The 18,962-nt window shown below is 42.1% G+C and overlaps 1 protein-coding gene across 2 annotated transcripts in view; it reads left to right on the top strand.

Moving 5' to 3' along the window:
* The window catches only part of AFF4 (ALF transcription elongation factor 4), a 96,624-nt gene that overhangs the window by 17,767 nt on the left and 59,895 nt on the right, over window positions 1-18,962 (top strand). For both annotated transcript variants that reach the window (XM_073651240.1, XM_073651239.1), the window contains exon 2: window positions 7,021-7,110. The gene's annotated coding sequence lies outside the window, so the exon portion shown is untranslated. The remainder of the gene's footprint in view (window positions 1-7,020; window positions 7,111-18,962) is intronic.

Raw genomic sequence — 18,962 nt, 5'->3', positions numbered from 1 at the left:
CAATTTCTAAGTAAAGAAAAACGAGTGGCCATCATTACGTTAAGAAATGAAGGTCAGTCAGTCCGAAAAATTGGAAAAACTTTGAAAGTGTTTTTGCAACTGCACTTGGGGACAATCAAGTGCTACAAAGAAACTGGCTCGCATGAGGACTGCCCCAGGAAAGGAAGACCAAGAGTCACCTCTGCTTCTGAGGATAAGTTTATCCGAGTCACCAGCCTCAGAAATCACAGGTTAACAGCAGCTCAGATTAGAGACCAGGTCAATGCCACACAGAGTTCTAGCAGCAGACACATCTCTACAACAACTGTTAAGAGGAGACTTTGTGCAGCAGGCCTTCATGGTAAAATAGCTGCTAGGAAACCACTGCTAAGGACAGGCAACAAGCAGAAGAGACTTGTTTGGGCTAAAGAACACAAGAAATGGACATTAGACCAGTGGAAATCTGTGCTTTGGTCTGATGAGTCCAAATTTGAGATCTTTGGTTCCAACCACCGTGTCTTTGTGTGACGCAGAAAAGGTGAACGGATGGACTCTACATGCCTGGTTCCCACCGTGAAGCATGGAGGAGGAGGTGTGATGGTGTGGGGGTGCTTTGCTGGGGACACTGTTGGGGATTTATTCAAAATTGAAGGCATACTGAACCAGCATGGCTACCACAGCATCTTGCAGCGGCATGCTATTCCATCGGGTTTGCGTTTAGTTGGACCATCATTTATTTTTCAACAGGACCTCCCGGCTGTGTAAGGGCTATTTGACAAAGAGGGAGAGTGATGGGGTGCTACGCCAGATGACCTGGCCTCCACAGCCACCAGACCTGAACCCAATCGAGATGGTTTGGGGTGAGCTGGACCGCAGAGTGAAGGCAAAAGGGCCAACAAGTGCTAAGCATCTCTGGGAACTCCTTCAAGATTGTTGGAAGACCATTTCCGGTGACTACCTCTTGAAGCTCATCAAGAGAATACCAAGAGTGTGCAAAGCAGTCATCAAAGCAAAAGGTGGCTACTTTGAAGAACCTAGAATATAAGACATATTTTCAGTTGTTTCACACTTTTTTGTTAAGTATATAATTCCGCATGTGTTAATTCATAGTTTTGATGCCTTCAGTGTGAATGTACAATTTTCATAGTCATGAAAATACAGAAAAAAGCTTTAAATGGGGTGTGTCCAAACTTTTGGTCTGTACTGTATGTGTTTGTATATATAGTTAAATATACACTGTGTATATGTACAGTTGTGTTGTTTCTATAGTTACTGAAGTACAATTATAATCATTTCTTGTGTTTCTAAACTTTAATTGCCAAGTACATCAAGATTCAATATTTACAGCTTTGACCCTTATTTTTCGCCCTGCCATGCTGAATATCTGTTTCTTAGCCAAATCCTGACTGATGACAACCCATTCTTGTCTAATCAGTGCTTGGCGATTATCACAATTTGTGCTTGTTTGCCCACCTGCTTTTTGAGAATTGACCACAGGTTCTCAATGGTATTGAGGTCTGGGGAGTTTCTTAGCCATGGACCCAAGCTTTCAATGTTTTGTTCAGCCACTTAGTTATAACTTTTGCCTTGTGACGTGGCCCATCATGTTGGGAAAAGGTTTGTTCATCACCAAATTACTCCTGGATCAATGGAACAAGTTGCCTTTCTTTAGATACCATTCTTTATTCATGGCATTTAAATGACCTAATGATAGGTCATCCATACATGAACGATAGGGGTCTGGCCCCCTGCGCTCCCTACTTATCGCCTCTAATGTACAGAGTGGAGTCACGCAGCTTTTGTGCCACAGGCCACTTCTGACTACTGCAGATCCACTCCTATTTGCTTCAATAGAGCACCACTTTAGACCTAGTGGCTGTACTTTTAGCCCAACTAGTAAAATCCATTTAGATATTTGGTTATTAGACCCCACTCTAGTCTTAAGGAGGAGCTCCTGTTTCCACGCACCTCACTAGAGACTAACTGTGAGAGATCCACTTACGGACCCATACAGTGAACATTTGTGTTGTCTGCATGCTAAACTATGTGGGGAAAGTGCTAATCTAAGAAGTGCTGTGTGCTGCATACCACCTAGAATATATGTAGTGATTGCCGACTCCTGAGGATGTTACTTCTAGCATCACTTACGGCAGGGCTGGACAGACTGCTCACTTTTCTTTTTTTCGTGTCGTGTGATAAACTTGCACTGATGTAACCTCACACAGCACGTAGCCAGGGCTTTATAGTCCTATTTTATAGTTCTTAGTCATGACTCGGTTATAAAGTCATGCACCATAACTGCTTCATTCATCCTAATGGAATCAGAAGCACGAGTACACAAGCTTTATCGCTTTTCACAGACTTCGTCACCTCTTATTGGAATTATTATTATCGGCAAATGTTGGTAACCTTAGCTTTCACCCTCTAGAGCAGTCAGTATAGCTTTGTGCAGAAAATGGCATTTCATTCTGTCCCTAATCCCCTTTCCTCCCATAGGGCTACATTATGTGGTCCAAATAGTGTGTAAATCCCCTCGTAATGTGTAAATCGATGCATAAACCAAAGCCCACTACTCAAACACTGGTAGTATTAGGGGTTCTACTAAGGAGCCCATTGCAGAGAATGTCTTTTTCCACCCCTGCTGGCATGCAATCCTAAATTAGTAGTATTTAACAAATCTAGCAGCAAAATACAGTTTTTGTGGTGATGTCTTTTGGCTTAACAGAAGCGATTTGTTCTATTTCCATAGATAATTTATTATGGTTATTAGAATAAGTCCTAAAATAATAGTAAATATCTGCCTGTTAAATCCCTAATGTTCCTGCGCCACCAATCTGGTGCTCTGCTTACTTAACTTCAGCGATACTGTGCTGTTTACACATGTGACCTCTGCAGTCAATCACCTGTCCCAGCGGTGTGCGGCTCCGGAATAGAGGGATTTACCATGTGAGTCCTAACCACCCCTCCCCCCCTTCTAGCGTGCTTATTGTCTGAGTCAGTTTTTCATTGTATTCTGGGTTCCCATGGACCTTTCTGTGGAATTTTTCCTGCGCACTGACACTAATAGTATTTCCATGCTGATAAAGTTAATCATCCTAACATTCCTATCCAAAAAGCTTGTTGCCAAAGTGATGATGCTCCTATGAATAGTGGCTTGTGGGGTGCTTTAAATCAAGCATCAGGAAATCCTCCATCATTGTCTTATCTGGTCACACTACCTGGAATGTGTATATACATCTGTTCTTGGAAACCATCCTAGAGCAAAAATGTGTGCATGTACGGCTCCATAGGACATGTTAGTTCCCCTAGAAAACTGAGGCTTTTTCATCTGAGCTCAGATTTAGGCTTGCTGGTAGTTTTGAGACAGGGAGGTGCAGCCAGAACTGTATCCTGTCAACTCCAGGAAACACAGGAATGTTTATGTGGCTTGTCCCAGGCAGGCTGCCGAGCACTGGTCGGGTGGGCTTCATTCCAACATGAACTGGAATTGCTGCCCTTTATTTTCATAGCTAGAAGCAGTTTTGTTTTATGGTGAAGTGTCATCTCTACAGAAACCAAACGTTAGGTTCTCCCCCATAGTTAGCCTTCCTGCACTCGAGTCTTCCAGAATGGCATTTACAAGTGGTGAGATGGCTCGGTTATCATTTATTAGCGTTCATTTATACATCTGTTCCAGGCATGTTTCCATGATGTCAGCACATTACTGGGGTTCTGAATTTTCCAGTGATTAGGTCATACTTTTAGGCTGTATTCGCCCAGTGTTTTGACAGTTAATCTTGCAGTCTTCCTAATTTTTGTTTTTCTTCTTCCTATAAACGCTGGGGCTAGATGTAATTTTAGGGTCTTATCCAAATTTTAAAAATCTATGGAAAGCTTTTTTTTTTTTTCCCCCTTCATAAGTTATAAGGTCGGTGACATTTTTTTCACAAAGCAACACCCCTGGGCTTTGGCAGTTTTTTACTGTTTTTTTTTTTTTTTTTTTTTTTTTTTTTTTTTTTTTTTAAATTAAGGTTTCTCTACATTAGTTTAATGAGGTTTTCCGTATCTCTTAAACTTTTATGTATGCTTTGCTTTCAGCGTGACAAAAAAGTATATACAATCCCCTCTGTTCCTCTGCCCCTCCAGGTGTTCCTAGTTTTTTTTTATGTATTATCTAGTTTTCTCATAAAGATTTTGCTGGGTAAGGTTATGTTCACATGTTGCGTTTTTCCAGCTTTTTTTTTTAATGCAATTTCCGCAGCCTTTTACAGTACCAGCAAAATTTCAGAAATCTCATTTACACACTTTGACAAAACAGTGAGGAAAAAAACAAAGAGCTGCTTTTTTGCAAAATGCAAATGTCACTTCTTTCAGCTTTTTTTTTTTTTTTTTTTTTTTTTTTTTTTGCATTTTTGCAGCATTTTTCACCTGTTGAAAGCAATGAGTAGTGCAAAAACTCTGAAAGAACGCAGGTAAACTTTATCAGCATGCGCAAGAGACAAATGACAGTGATAAAACCGCAGTAAAAAGCAAAAACTCAGCAAAACTTGCTTTTTTGACGTTGCTTCTTTACTGCCAAGAGAGCAGGTTTTGCCTGCAGAAAAAAATGCATCAAAAACGCAACGTGTGCACACAGCCTTAGTTTGTGTGCACACGTTGCGTTTTTGCAGTGTTTTTTCTGCACAGATTTGTCACGAAACCTGAAGGGTTTCCTGATGCCAGAAAAGTAAATGAGAAACCTGACGTCTCATGCGCACGCTGCTTATTTTTGACTTGCACATATAAATCTGCAGCATGTCAATTCTTTCAACAATTTTGCTGCAGATTTCACCCATACTAATGAGTGGGGAAAAATCTGCACCAAAAACACTTGTATTTTACACTGCGTTTTTCCCCACCAAGAGATGCATAAATTTCTGCACTAAATACCTAATGTGTGCACATACCCTAATTGCACCCCTTTTCTTGGCTCCCTCCCATCCTCTGTACTTTTGCAGTAGTTCTTGAAGACATTCCGTGACACTCTCATGAATGATGTGGTTGGAAAGAGGTGCTTCATTACATGCTTAGGTTCTTCTCTTCAGGTCAGGACGGGAGGGAGCAGGAGGGACCTCTGCAGGCTTTCTGCTATGGGTAAACAAGTGCACTGTGTTCTCAAAGTTTTCACAGAGAAATCTTCTGATGGCTAAACAGGTCTCGGTGGCTCTTGTATAGAATGCCATCTGAAAATAACTTATTGTCATAAAATCAAGATTTTTTGATGGTTTGTTGGCCATTACATGCCGATCAGTGGGGTCTGGGTCCTGAAACAAGTTACTGAAAAGGCTGTTCAGAAGCAGTTGCCTGAACAAACGGTAGTGCTGAGCATGTGAACAGGCGGTGTACTGGTGCAAGAGAAGGTCTATGGACTTACACCGCTCTGTGCACGCATTCATGCAGGAGCTCTATGGAAGTGAGCAATTCTGCATGGTCTTTTGCACAATTGGTGAGGGGGTCAGAACCCGCACCCCCACTAATCTGCAGGACATTTAACAGCCAAAAACTTCAGTTGTTGAGTTGTGAAGTTAACTACTAAAATAGGGCAGCTTGCCCGCTAAAAAACTGATGCGATTTAGTAGTGTAAGTGGACTAGGTTTCTATACCTTTTTCCTGTAACAATTTTGTGTACTTGAAATATTTAAAAAATAAATAATTTTTTTACACGTAGCACATGCCTTCTTCAAATCTCCTCAAAAGTCAGTTACCATCGCAGCCTTCTCCATATTGTATAAACTTTGAGCCGGAGCACTGCATACTCTGATTTCATTCTGTATCTTGTAATCATGTTACGGGCAAGGACATATCTGACGTTATTTAGCTTCCTGAAGGAAAAAGGAAGGGCTTATTTGTGCTACTTGCGTTTATTAAAAATTAGATTCTTATGATAACTGCCGGTTGTCCATGAGCTCTGCTACAAGTAGATAGACAAGATGTCATATCTCCTACACACTGCATGCGTAAAATAGAGGCAGACCTCCTCCCCTATCTCACTGAATCACACTCTCAGGAGCCGCAGCATGGAGGACATCACACACCAGTACAGAGCAATGTAGCTGTGAATCCAGCTATAGGAGATGGATTCAATAGAAACTGTAGCTTGTGTTTTGGTGTTAATCTTTCTCCCCCCTACTCACTTTTCCATATTTTTCTATTCCCTGCAGTATGTAGCCTAATCTGCCTTTGCATGGATATTGTAGATGACGTATATCCTGTTATGCTAAGATCCATGGAGAAGGGGGGAGAAGTGGGCTAGAAAGTCAAGGAGGCATAACAAAGGTTCTTATTTGTAGTGTTGCTTTTCAGACAAAAAGGCAAATGATAGGGAGATTGCACTATTGCCATCAATAACACAGAAACTGAAGCAGAAAATGCCAGGTCCTATACCCAGCCTTTCCTATACCCGGCTACCTTGTCACATGACCCCTCCCATAGCTGTTATTTCGGAACATGTGGAAATTTCATTAAATTTTCATGTGCCAAATATCAGGAGGGAAGGGTATTATGTGTAACCCAATTGAAACTTGAGCTGCAGCACTGTAAATACCTGTGTGCAGCTTTATCATGGACCTTTACCCCTCTATAGATTGTTACATAGAACTGGCATGTCTCATAGTAGAAATAGTGTGCTCCGTGCTTAGTGAAAATTATATTTAAAGGGAACCTCACAGCAGATTCATGCCGACCGACCCATGCGTAGCTTGAATCAGACACTGGACATGCTGTTTCAGAGAATACATAGTTTTTAAAGCCGGTGAGGAATGATGCGACTCTGATGACTAGTCCAAGGCTTCCCCCGCCTCATTCTCCTACTTTGCCACAACTTACAACAGCCTGGATTTTGCACTGGTACTATGTGACTTATGAGTCGCTACAAGCATACTGTAATGATAATGGTGTAACATCGATTATGATGGTTTGTGTTTTTGTCTGTTTGTCCTTACAAAAAAACAAACAAACCCCAAACTATCCAATACTACAGTCTTGTATGCCTTCAAAACTTGCGTTCTTTTTTTCTCCCATTAGGTTCAAGTGTAGGAAGACACAAACTCTTAAGAAGCATGGTTGAAGCACAGGCCTTCATTCTGCACACAGACGGAGCGGTGGTGATAACTGGTAAAGCCCTATATATTTCTCTCTGCTCGCTCCTCTCATTTCTTCTCTCTTCTTATATACAACCAAGTTCCTAATAGAGCCCATTACATGGCATGCTATTGAGCTGTTCTGTTTACTGTGCTGGTCATCACTGTATGGTTAATGCTTATTAGGTATGAGAAACCTTCTATAACTGTGGCAATGCTGGAACCTGCTGGTCTCTATAAAAAAGCAAATAAATACTGTCTTTACTTGTATTTCAAGCCAGGTAGCACATAGGTATTCCTATAAAAAAGAATAAACAACTGTTAAACACTACTCAAGAAACCAAACATTTAGTGAGCGCATGCTCATGATATGCCAGTCTTGATGAAGTGGAAGAGGCGCCAAATTCATTAAAGGGCACACACCACTTAATGAATTCAGCGCCTTTTCTGAGTGACGTATGACACATGCAAAATTCTACTCCATCCAGTGATTAGAATAGCATTTCTGCCCAAAAAAAGTCGCCACTTTTCATGAATTGGACAAGTGTATGGGACTACGCTCTGGCTTTGTCCATTTCGATTGAGTTGATCCAAAGTGGTGTGAAAATACCAAGTCACAGATTTTTTCGCGCAACTCCACAAACTTTATGCACAACAAAGTTTTTTGTGGTGTAAAAGCTTTGATGAATTGGCCCCTTAATTTATGGATTTCTGTTACAAGGTAGACAGTGTACATGAGACAAAATCCCTGCTCCTGATATGACAACGTCCATTAAATTATAAACGCCATCTACAGGGTGATCTGCTCTGGGTACTGGCCATATGCGAAGTTGTAAAGAAAGACATTTATGATACCTAGCAATAAAGGGATGCAGTGGCCAGAGAGATGGATGAGTACATTGTATGTGTTTGGTTTAAGAATGAGAATATATGAGATGTAGAGAAATGACAGAGTAATTGGATGTTGATGAACGGGATGGAGGTTATTTTAATATATTTTCAGCAAATCTTGGACAAATCCCTAGCAAAATCCACATGTTATATCCAGATTTTGTTGCTGATTTGTTTGCAGATTTTACCTCCATACTTTACAAAACATTTCATATCGTAAAATCTGCTGTGGAAGTCTTTCCTGCACATAAAATGTGTGCTGCTGTTGTAAATTTCTGAATTTAGTGCTTTTTTTTCCCCCCTCTGTATGTAAATGGGTTTTAAAATGACAAAAAAAAAACCCAGAAAACAAAACTTGTGTATACTGGGAGCTGGTGTTAGTGTCTGCCGGTATGTTCTGGTCGGAGGTGGGCAGGCTGAGCTGCTGCTTGCAGTGCAGGTCACAGAGAAGTGGATGGTGACTACAGATGGATATCAGACCTCTGTAGAAATGCTACATTAATATCTTTCCAGGAAACCTTTCCCAGCGCTCCCTCTAACAGTGTACAGTATAGCGTTCTTTGTAGCTGCAGATGACAACCAAAAGGAAGTTACAAATCCACAGCTAGTCAGCAGGTTTACATTATCCAGCTGTGTTTAAAGGATGATGGTCAATATCCAGCTTACAGCATATCGCCTGCCCTCATGTAAAGCATGGATATTATTCTTCATATCGGATACAAGTAGATTTAAATGCACATACACATGTATATTCACCCGTAGATTTCACAGCGAGTTGTGATGCTGCAGGAAGTGGTAAGGTGTTCTGCAGAAGTGCAGCTATGGTCTTCCGTTTACTTTTCCTAACTCCTGTGTCTAGAAGTCATTTACATAAGCAAACCATTTTAAGGCCTAATTTACAAAAGCTCTCCCATTCAGCAGGAAGTGGGAGGATAGTGGTAATCCTTTCAGTAGCTTCTCCAGACATGCCATTTAGGTATTCAAAAGGGGAAGAAATTAGCTTTAAAAACCACACTCTTCACTTCAGGCCATTATGAATGTATCTTCTGCATCATTGTGCGTCGTTAAAGGGAACCTGTCACGTCCTAGCTACTATCTACACTGCCCCCATAGCGTTGTTAGTGATGCAATGTGCATCACTAACCAGCTTTTTTTCATTTAAAATTGGTGGTGTTATAATGATTTTATAATCTTTGATATACTTTATCATACCTGCTTGTTCAGTCATAGGGGGGTGTGACCCTCACATTCAGTCACTGCTGGCGCTGTCCATGCATTGGAATATTGCTCCCGGCAAGCGCTATTATTGTGGGGCACATGCAAATTTGTACATGTCAGGCCGCTGGTCCCATGTCTGCGCAGTGCGGCTGTGTAGTTCACTGCACATGCGCTATGACGCTCTATTCCCCGCACGTGCGCAGTGAGGCTGTGTGATTACCAGCTTCACTGCGCATGCGCTATGTTCCCGAGCGTGCGCAGTGAGGCTGTGTGATTACCAGCTTCACTGCGCATGCGCTATGTTCCCGAGCGTGCGCAGTGAGGCTGTGTGATTACAAGCTTCACTGCGCATGCGCTATGTTCCCAAGCGTGCGCAGTGAGGCTGTGTGATTACCAGCTTCACTGCGCATGCGCTATGTTCCCGAGCGTGCGCAGTGAGGCTGTGTAGTTCGCAGCTTTACTGCGCATGTTATATGACGCTCTATTCCCCGCACATGCACACTGAGGAAATCCCCCACAAGTGACCCCATTTTGGAAACTACATGCCTCAAGGATTTTAGCTATAACAGTGAGCATTTTGAACCCACAGGTACTACACAGAATTTGACATTAGGTCGTCATATTGAATATGTCATCATATTGTCGTGATTTTTTTTTTCTTAAAAAAAAAAACCCTAAGCCCGAACCCTATCACAGTGATCAAAAGTCAGCAAACAATAAGAAAAATTCCTGCGGTTGCTGGGTGCAGGCATATCTCAGCCATTTTACTTCAGAAGAAAGGAGGGCCAGGGGATTGTGGCTCCTGTACTAAGGTACCGTGGGGTACACCATTTCTCTCTCCTATCACATCTAAAACCATATCAGAGGAGAGAGAAATGATTTTTAAACCAGATTACATTTTTTTTTAATGTGATGACCGTTATTCATTGAATAAAAATAGTCGCGTGATCGGGGACTGTAAAAACTGGCCCCGATCGTGTTCTCCAGGGTCTCAGCTACCCCTGTTACCACAAATCCTGGAGATTTTACGACTCTGGGGTAGTGGGGCTATTACTTTTCCTGATGAGGGAATACGGCCCATCCCTTAGCGGCCACCGGTTTTATGCGTATTGGCGGTCGTCAAGGGGTTAAAGGGCAACTCCTGCTTAATCATTTCAGTGCCCCATATAACATGAAAACAGTTGATCTTCACCTCCAACACCCGTTTTCCTGTGATGTCGGCACTATTCTTGGTGGTTCGCATAAAATTGTTGTCATGTGACCGGCCAAGAATATCACCAACATGTAAGGAACGGTGTAGGTGCGTCAGGTGGGTATCACTTGTTTTTATTTGTTTATAGGGCACTGCAGTGATTAAAGGGGTTGTCCACTACTATTTAAAATATGCCAAAGCGTTTTTATGATGAAAAGCAACTTCTTCATAATTACCTCAATCTGCCTGTGAGCGGCGCTATCACTGGCCACTCACAGGCATCATGTGACCCCCGTCTATTGAGGCGTGACTCGGCGCTGGGGTCCCCGCGGTGACGCGCTTTCCCAGTGAATGGGGAGAGGGAGAGCCCACAACCCACCATCCACCGTGGAACCAGGAAGATCATGACCCCCGGCTGCTGCCAGCACTTGTCGTGACATTAGCGGATGTCAGAGCCGGCTGCAGCCGGGGGTCACGTGATGCCTGTGAGCGACCAGTGATCGCGCCGCTCACAGGCAGAAAAACGCAGAGGGAGGTAGTTACAAAGAAGCTGCTTTCATCATAAAAACACTTTGGCATATTTTAAATAGTAGTGGACAACCCCTTTAAGCAGGGGTTTCCAATATTGCATAACCCCTTTTTTAAATGATTTTTTTTCATCCTTTACAATCTCTATGTAATACTGTACATATATTGCAGAATGAGTTAACAGGGAATCTGTCAGTGAACTTGTTCTTCTCTCATTTCTAAGCTGATTTTTGACCAAATCAGAGTTTTTAAATTTCAACTGTCCATGAATCTGCTTATTAGCTTGGGAAGAGATACAATTGTTTCTCGCGAAATTCGAATATCATCAAAAAGTTAATTTATTTCAGTTCTTCAATACAAAAAGTGAAACTCATATATTATATAGAGTCATTACAAACAGAGTGATCTATTTCAAGTGTTTATTTCTGTTAATGTTGATGACTATGGCTTACAGCCAATGAAAACACAAAAGTCATTTTCTCAGTAAATTAGAATAATTAGCAAAAAAACACCTGCAAAGGCTTCCGATGCGTTTAAAAAGGTCCCTTAGGGCCCCGTCACACTAAGCGATGCAGCAGCGATCCCGACAACGATACGACCTGTCAGGGATCGTTGCTGCATCGCTAATACATCGCTGGTGAGCTGTCAAACAGGCAGGCTCACCAGCGATCAGGGGAGCAGCGATATCGTGGAAAGAATCGTTCCACGATGTCCTGCTCCCGTTACCAGCCTGCTGCAAGCAGGAGCAGGCTGGTAACTATGGTAAACATCGGGTTACTAAGTGCGCGTGTGCCCCTAGTAACCCGCTGTTTACCATGGATACCACTCTGCTACGGTGCGCGGGAGCCTCCGCGCACCGTAGCAGAGTGGTATCCATGGTAAACAGCGGGTTACTAAGTGCGCGCGTGCCCCTAGTAACCCGATGTTCACCATAGTTACCAGCCAGATCGTTGGTCCCGCTGGTCACACACAGCGATGTGTGCTGGCCAGCGGGAGGCCAACGACCAAAAAATGGTCCAGGACACTTTGCAATGATCAGCGACCTCACAGCAGGGGCCTGATCGTTGCAAAGTGTCACACACAGCGACATCGCTGGTGAGGTCGCTGGTGAGTCACCAAAACCGTGACTCAGCAGCGATATCGCTATGTGAGACGGGGGCTTTAGTCTGTTTCAGTAGGCTCCACAATCATGTGGAAGATTCCGGACTTGACAGATGTCCAGAAGACAGTCATTGACACAAGGAGGGCAAGTCACAAAATGTCATTGCTAAAGAAGCTGGCTGTTCAAAGAATGCTGTATCCAAGCATATTAATGGAAAGTGGAAAGAAAAAGTGTAGTAGAAAAAGGTGCACAAGCAACCGGGATAACTGCAGCCTGGAAATGATTGTTAAGAAAAGGCCATTCAAAAATTTGTGGGAGATTCACAAGGAGTGGACTGCTGCTGGAGTCATTGCTTCAAGAGCCACCACACACAGACGTATCCAGGACATGGGCTACAAGTGTCGCATTCCTTGTGTCAGGCCACTCATGACCAATAGACAACGCCAGAAGCGTCTTACCGGGGCCAAAGAGAAAAAGACCTGGGCTGTTGCTCAGTGGTCCAAGGTGTTGTTTTCTGATGAAAGTAAATTTTGTATTTCATTTGGAAATCAAGGTCCCAGAGTCTGGAGGAAGAGTGGAGAGGCCACAATCCAAGCTGCTTGAGGTCTAGTGTGAAGTTTCCACAATCAGTGATGGTTTGGGGAGCCATGTCATCTGCTGGTGTAGGTCCACTGTGTTTTATCAAGACGAAAGTCAGCGCAGCCATCTACCAGGAAATTTTAGAGCACTTCATGCTTCCCTCTGCCGACAAGCTTTTTGGAGATGGAAATTTCATTCTCCAGCAGGACTTGGCACCTGTCCACACTGCCAAAAGTACCAATACCTGGTTTAAAATCAACAGTATCACTGTGCTTGATTTGCCAGCAAACTCGCCTGACCTTAACCCCATAGAGAATCTATGGAGTATTGTCAAGAGGAATATGAGACACCAAACCCAACAATGTAGTCTATTATTTGTTTTATTTTTTATTTTTAGCCCAAATTGCATGTATATAAAGGGAATCTCTCAGCAGGATTTAACTCCCTAAACTGTTTATGCAATACTTTTATATGGCTGATGGTTCCTCCCTTACTGAGAAATTAGTGTTTGAATTGATATGCAAATGTGGCTGAAGAACTATGGTAGATCCAAAGCCTCTGTGACTCCAGCTCGATTTCCCACTCAGTGCCGCCGCCTCCTACTTGATTGACAGCCTGTATGCTGTGTGACTTCAGGCAAAAGCTCCTTCAGTGGAGCAGTAGGAACCAGGGCTGGGTAGGGAGTAGAGCTGGAGTGACAGAGGCTTCAGATTCTTCTTCAGCCTCATTTGCATATCAATTCAAACAGTGATTTCTCAGTAACTTGAACAGACTTGCTAGAGGCCGGAACAACTCCCTTAAAAACACTAGGTATGTCTATGCATTTACAATATTTGGGTTAGTACAAATTATAAACTCCCCCTTGACTAAAAATACTCCTCAAAAATGCGAAGAGGAGTATTTATATCCTTTTGTAAAAGCATAACCTCTGATCATGTAAGGGTATTGCTGGACTTGTCTTTGAAATAGCTCCACGTGCATATAAATAGTTTGGGGGGGGGGGGGGGGGAGTGGAATTGTGCTGACAGATTCCCTTAAAGAGTAACTGTCATTTTATTTTTTATTTCCAAAAGCAGTAGTATACATGAAAATATGAAATGTTTGTAAAATGTCTTATCAGAGGAATCTGGGTTTGGTAGTCAGGGAGGGACACTTGGAATGGTACTCCCCCCGTGGCTGCATGCTATAAATGTCAGAGATTGACAGCAGCAGTTAAGGAGTTAACGGCACCACATGGAGCTCAACTACACTGGCTGCTGTTAAAGGCTAATGATCTTTAAATACCAGTTATTAGGTGCCAAGAAATAATACAGGCCCAGCTTCTGAGCCTGCTTGAAAGTCAGGAACCAGACATATGACGTAATAGTACGTGGCATGTGAGGAAGGAGTTTAATCTCAATTGGGTAGAAGCTAGAAAATCTGTATTCCGTGATGAGATGAGTTGCAGCTTATAATATTCTATGTATAGAGGAGGGAAGATCTAAAGGCAGACACACATTCTGCTGCACATTCACCTGAAGCTACAGTTACACTTAAAAGGGAACCTGTCAGTAAGAATTTCCCGAGGAATCCATAGGTATTGCCTAATTTGGCCGGGTAATTAATTTCCAAGGAAGCCTATTCCATTGCCATGTTTGTGGTCTGTTGCTCTGAAATGTGGTTTATTCACATGCCGATCAGGCTTGCAAGTGGACTAGTGGGTATATTGGTGTACATGCAATGCTCTGCTCCCCTTTATTTTTCTCTCTGCCGTTGCTATCCCCTGCTTCTTGATTGACATGCTCTGCTGCATGGCATCACACCTGCTGTCAATCAGGAAGTGGAAGTTGGCTCCAATTGGAAGAAGCAAAGAGGGGTTGTGGACTGTCTGCAAGTGCACCAATTAGCCCACCAACGCACTTGCAAGCCCTAATTTGCATGTGCATAAAACACGAACTTCTGCATAACACAGCACCACATGGCGACAATAGGATTTAATGTGCTGACGTAGCCCCTCCTGCGTACTGCAGTTTTAGGAAGTATCTTATTGGCAGGTTCCCTTTAAGTAAATGGCTTGGACGTCCTTTTTTAAGAAAGCTAAAAGGAAAAGCAGTGTGCATAAGCTGTGAAATAAGCTGGTAGAACGCATTAAAGAGTTAATAACGCTGCATCAGCACATGACCATTATTACTTCCTGCTCAGCTAGGATGAGAAGGCAAACATTGTATGGATTATCCTTTGTTTAGTCAATAACCAAGTACATGTGACAGCAAGGAATGCTGCAGCTAATGGACCAGATGACATTTCTATTCTTTTTTTTTCCAGCAACTTCCAAAGTTTTTGTAGGTTAACAATCTTATCCAGACAATGCCTTAAGTTGTGAAAATTCTAACACATATCCTCTTGTCGTATGCCTAGCCATCTCACGTTATGGGAGATTTAGAGAGGATTATGTTGCCTTGTCTCCTCTGTAGCCTTTTTTTTCTCTAGAAAAACTCAACTGCTGTTTTTTAAAAGCCATTTTTTGATCGAAAGCTAGCAGTGGATCCAGCAGGAGCAGGAAGGAGAATTAGAAGTTCTTCCTTAATAATTCCTATTCCTTTGAATCCATTTTTATTTTCATTTAAATTTTGAACAAAAGTTAGAAGTCGCAGCCCTTTTTTTTTTTTTTTGGGTGCGGAAAATTTGCGATGTTTCACAGTTGTACCAACGTGGATGTGATTTCTTGAAAACTCATGCCCACTAGACATTTACAGGCACTACGGAACATCGCCTTTTTTATGTATTTATTCATCCTACATTTTTATGAGGAGCTTGAAAAACAGACATGTAAAATTACAATTGCAGTTTAGCAAGTCCATAATTGCAGCATTTCTGCACGAAAGAAAAGCTTTAAACAATGTTGTATCAACTTTGCACCAAAACTGCGTCTAAAGTAAAATGCATCAGAAAAACAACAAAGGGCAGTAAGCAAAGCAGATTGCTGTGCGTTTTTGTGTGGATGCTTACGGATGCATGTGGGGGATAAAAACGCAGCATTTCAACACTCGGGAAAATGGCTTAAAAGGGAAAAATTGCTTTATTACCAATAGTCCACCATTTAAAAGGAAATCTTTGCAGCAGGTTTTTGGTATGGAAACTGAGAACCGCATGATGTAGGAGCAGAGAGCCTGATTCCATTAATGTATCACTTATTGGGGTTCTTGATGCAGTTTTGATAGAATCACTGTTTTCTCTTGTAGATGTAGTAGTGGTCAGAATGCATGAACTGTGTATAACCCCGCCACACACACACACACCTACCTGATTGGCAGCTTCCTATGTACACTGTACATTGTCATCAAGCTGGCAGTCAGTTGTGGGGGCTGGGTTGCACACAACATCTATGGTCTGATACGTCAAGTCTTTTACACCAGAATGGCATAAAAAGCTTAGAAAAGTCGGGGAAAAAATAAAACTGCGATAAAAATTTTGTGACTTTTGACAGGCTCACACCACTTTCACCTAGCTCCGAGTGTGGGAGGGAGGGGGGGGAGGGCATGATGCATTAGTTATGCCACAAATATTACTCAAGCAGTGACTGGAGTAGGATTTGTGGTGAAGCGCACACTGAAGTATACGCCACTCGTCTGCTGCTCCTGATTCATGATGAGGCATACGTCATTGGGAATGTCTGACCCCAGCACATCATCTCATAAAGACTGGCGTGAACGTCTGTATTGGGGAATCAGTCTGCAGTGATAATCTCCGGTTTATAAAACACTGATTGTATTGAAACGGCACACAGTCCAGTAAGTGACACCTCGCTGGAATCAGGCTTTCTGCCCCTCCCTCATGCTCCTCTCAGATTAAATAGCAAAAGCCTGCTGACAGATTCCCCTTAACTGTTTACCCCCTTTTACTGTGTCATGGTGCGACAATGATGTCCCTGGTGTTGCATCGCTTGTTTGCATGCCGTGGTGCACAATCTCTGTAATGCTATCTATCATAGACCTTGCTGCAGGAGCTCTGCTGGATTAACAGGGTGCAGCTTCTTACTCACTGCTTTAAATGAAAATCTGTCTTAGAGGGCCTATATATTATACAAAAAAATGTGACTGTTCACATCTATATCAACCCACTGTTAAAATGTCATACAGATGGACCCCATTGACATTGATTGTGGAGGCTGTAATTTTTACTGCAAAAATTCTGATACAGGCAGAAATTGACGATGGAAGTTGTGACTAGTTGTCAGGTCACTAGTGTATGAGGGGTCCATTTGTGGAAATGACTGCATTTCCTACAGGGAATCCATAGAGAACTGTTTTTCTCTGCTATATTACGTTTTATCATAAGACACATTTTGGAGTGATTTTTTTTGTCTGGCAGAAAATATGGATTCACGTTGCGAAAAGAGCTCTTTTTACAGCTCGTATCCCCTTACAGAGGGGTTTTGATGCAGTGTTGTAGTGGATGCACTATGCTGATTAGTTCTGGAAACTGAAGATAATGCTGCTGTAGACAGAATTGATAGTACAGTTTGATTAGCATCCTGTTTCCATTAGGAAAGGAAGTTGCTTTGCTGCGGTACATGAAGTTTGGTTAATCATTGCAGCTATTAAAGGATGGCTGGTGCTCAGTGCTACCATGTTTACACGCATGGCCACAAAAAGGTGGTTTGAACCATGTTCCAGACTGTGAAAACATATAAAGGGGTGTGAACGTAGCCCAAAAATTCTTTCTGTAGAACCTTCCACAATGCACTGTGTAGGTTAGGCCCACGTGTGCATTTGGAGTCTGTCTCACATTTGACAGAAATAATAACTTTCCATTCTGCACTATATTGTCCACTAACAAAGACATCTTCTAATGCCTGTGCCCGGCCTGGCGCAGACTGGCTGGCTTCGGCTACCTTTACACGGCCGTTTTTTTGTTTTTGTTTTTTTTATTCATGCGTTGCCCATTTTATTGACCCAAAGAGTGTAATGGAACCATACATGCATACAGTTGTGGCCAAAAGTTTTGAGACTGATACATATTTTGGTTTTCACAAAGTTTGCTAAAGATCATTCTATGGTTGCTAAAGTATAATTTTAAGCATTTCAGAAGTTGTTTTTTTTTTAACATTTAAAGATTCAATATTTACAGTGTTGACCCTTATTTTTCAAGATTTCTCCAGTTCACCTAGCCATGCAGAATATCAGGCTCTGGGCCAAATCCTGACTGATGACAACCCATTCTTTGATAATCTCCAAGCACTGATTAGACAAGTTTGTGTTTTTGTTTGTCCTTCCCTTTTGGAGGACTGACCACAGGTTCTTAATGGGATTTAGATCTGGGGTGTTTACCATCTATGAATTGAAAATGTCTATTATCTCTTTTGCATTGTGACTTGTTGCTCCATCAAGCTGGAATAAACATTCTGTTCATCACCGAATTGCTCCTGGATTGTTGGGAGAAGTTGCTTTCTGAGGATGGTTAGATACCATTCATTATTTCTGGCAGATATCTTAGGCAAAATTTGTGAGTGAGCCCCCTCCCTTGGATGAAAAGCAACCTCACTTGGTTTTTGTAGCTCGTTATAAAATATATAACTCTTATATACACAAATCTAAAGGTGTGAACTTCCATACATGTTGGTATGAAAAGCTGTCAAGTTTATGGCCTGCATTGGAAGGGGGAATTTAAAAAAAAAAAAAAAATGTAAAAATAAGCCCCACGTATCACAATAAAAAGATGCAAAAAATGTTTTAATTTATCCTTATCCAAGCAAGTGTTTACGTGGGTTTCCTCCAGGTTCTCCGGTTTCCTCCCACGCTCCAAAGACCTAGGGAATCTAGATTGTGAGCCCCGATGGGGACAGCGATGATTATGTGTGTAAAGCGCTGCGGAATATGTTAGTTCAATATAAAAAGAAATATTAAGATAAAATTACAAATTAGTTTTTTTAAACCGCATGCACAAAAAAAGCAAACGTGCCTGGTCAGTAACTTAAAAGTAAAAGATTAATCCCAAACCTTGACTTCTGATTTACTCCCAATCTGGGTACAGCCAGGTATGTTTAGTCTGACCAAAGACCGGGAAACACCTGACTAGTCCAGAGAACCTTCAGCTGGGTTCTCCCCGCCCCGCTCCATTTGGTTGACAGCTCTATCCTGTGTGTGCACATGGGGAGAAGCCATCCGCAGATGTCATCAGACTCGTCTCTGCTCTTCCTAGAGTTCCCAAACAACAGCTTTTCGAATAGTCTTCCCTGAAATATCACAGCTTTTCAGAGCGAACAAAACATATCTGGTTGCAATTTCGCAAACCATGACCAGTTTTCTTTAACTCAAAAGTAGTATTAGAAATTCAGTTTATAAAATATATAAGCTCTTGTAGCGATGTGTAATATAAAACAATGCATGTGGAGATA

This window comes from Phyllobates terribilis, unplaced genomic scaffold (assembly GCF_046119375.1).
Source record: "Phyllobates terribilis strain yellow unplaced genomic scaffold, ASM4611937v1 Scaffold_11__3_contigs__length_659146591, whole genome shotgun sequence".
NCBI lineage: Eukaryota > Metazoa > Chordata > Amphibia > Anura > Dendrobatidae > Phyllobates > Phyllobates terribilis.
Note: the sequence above shows the minus strand (reverse complement) of the source record. Positions and strands in the feature narration are given on the sequence as shown.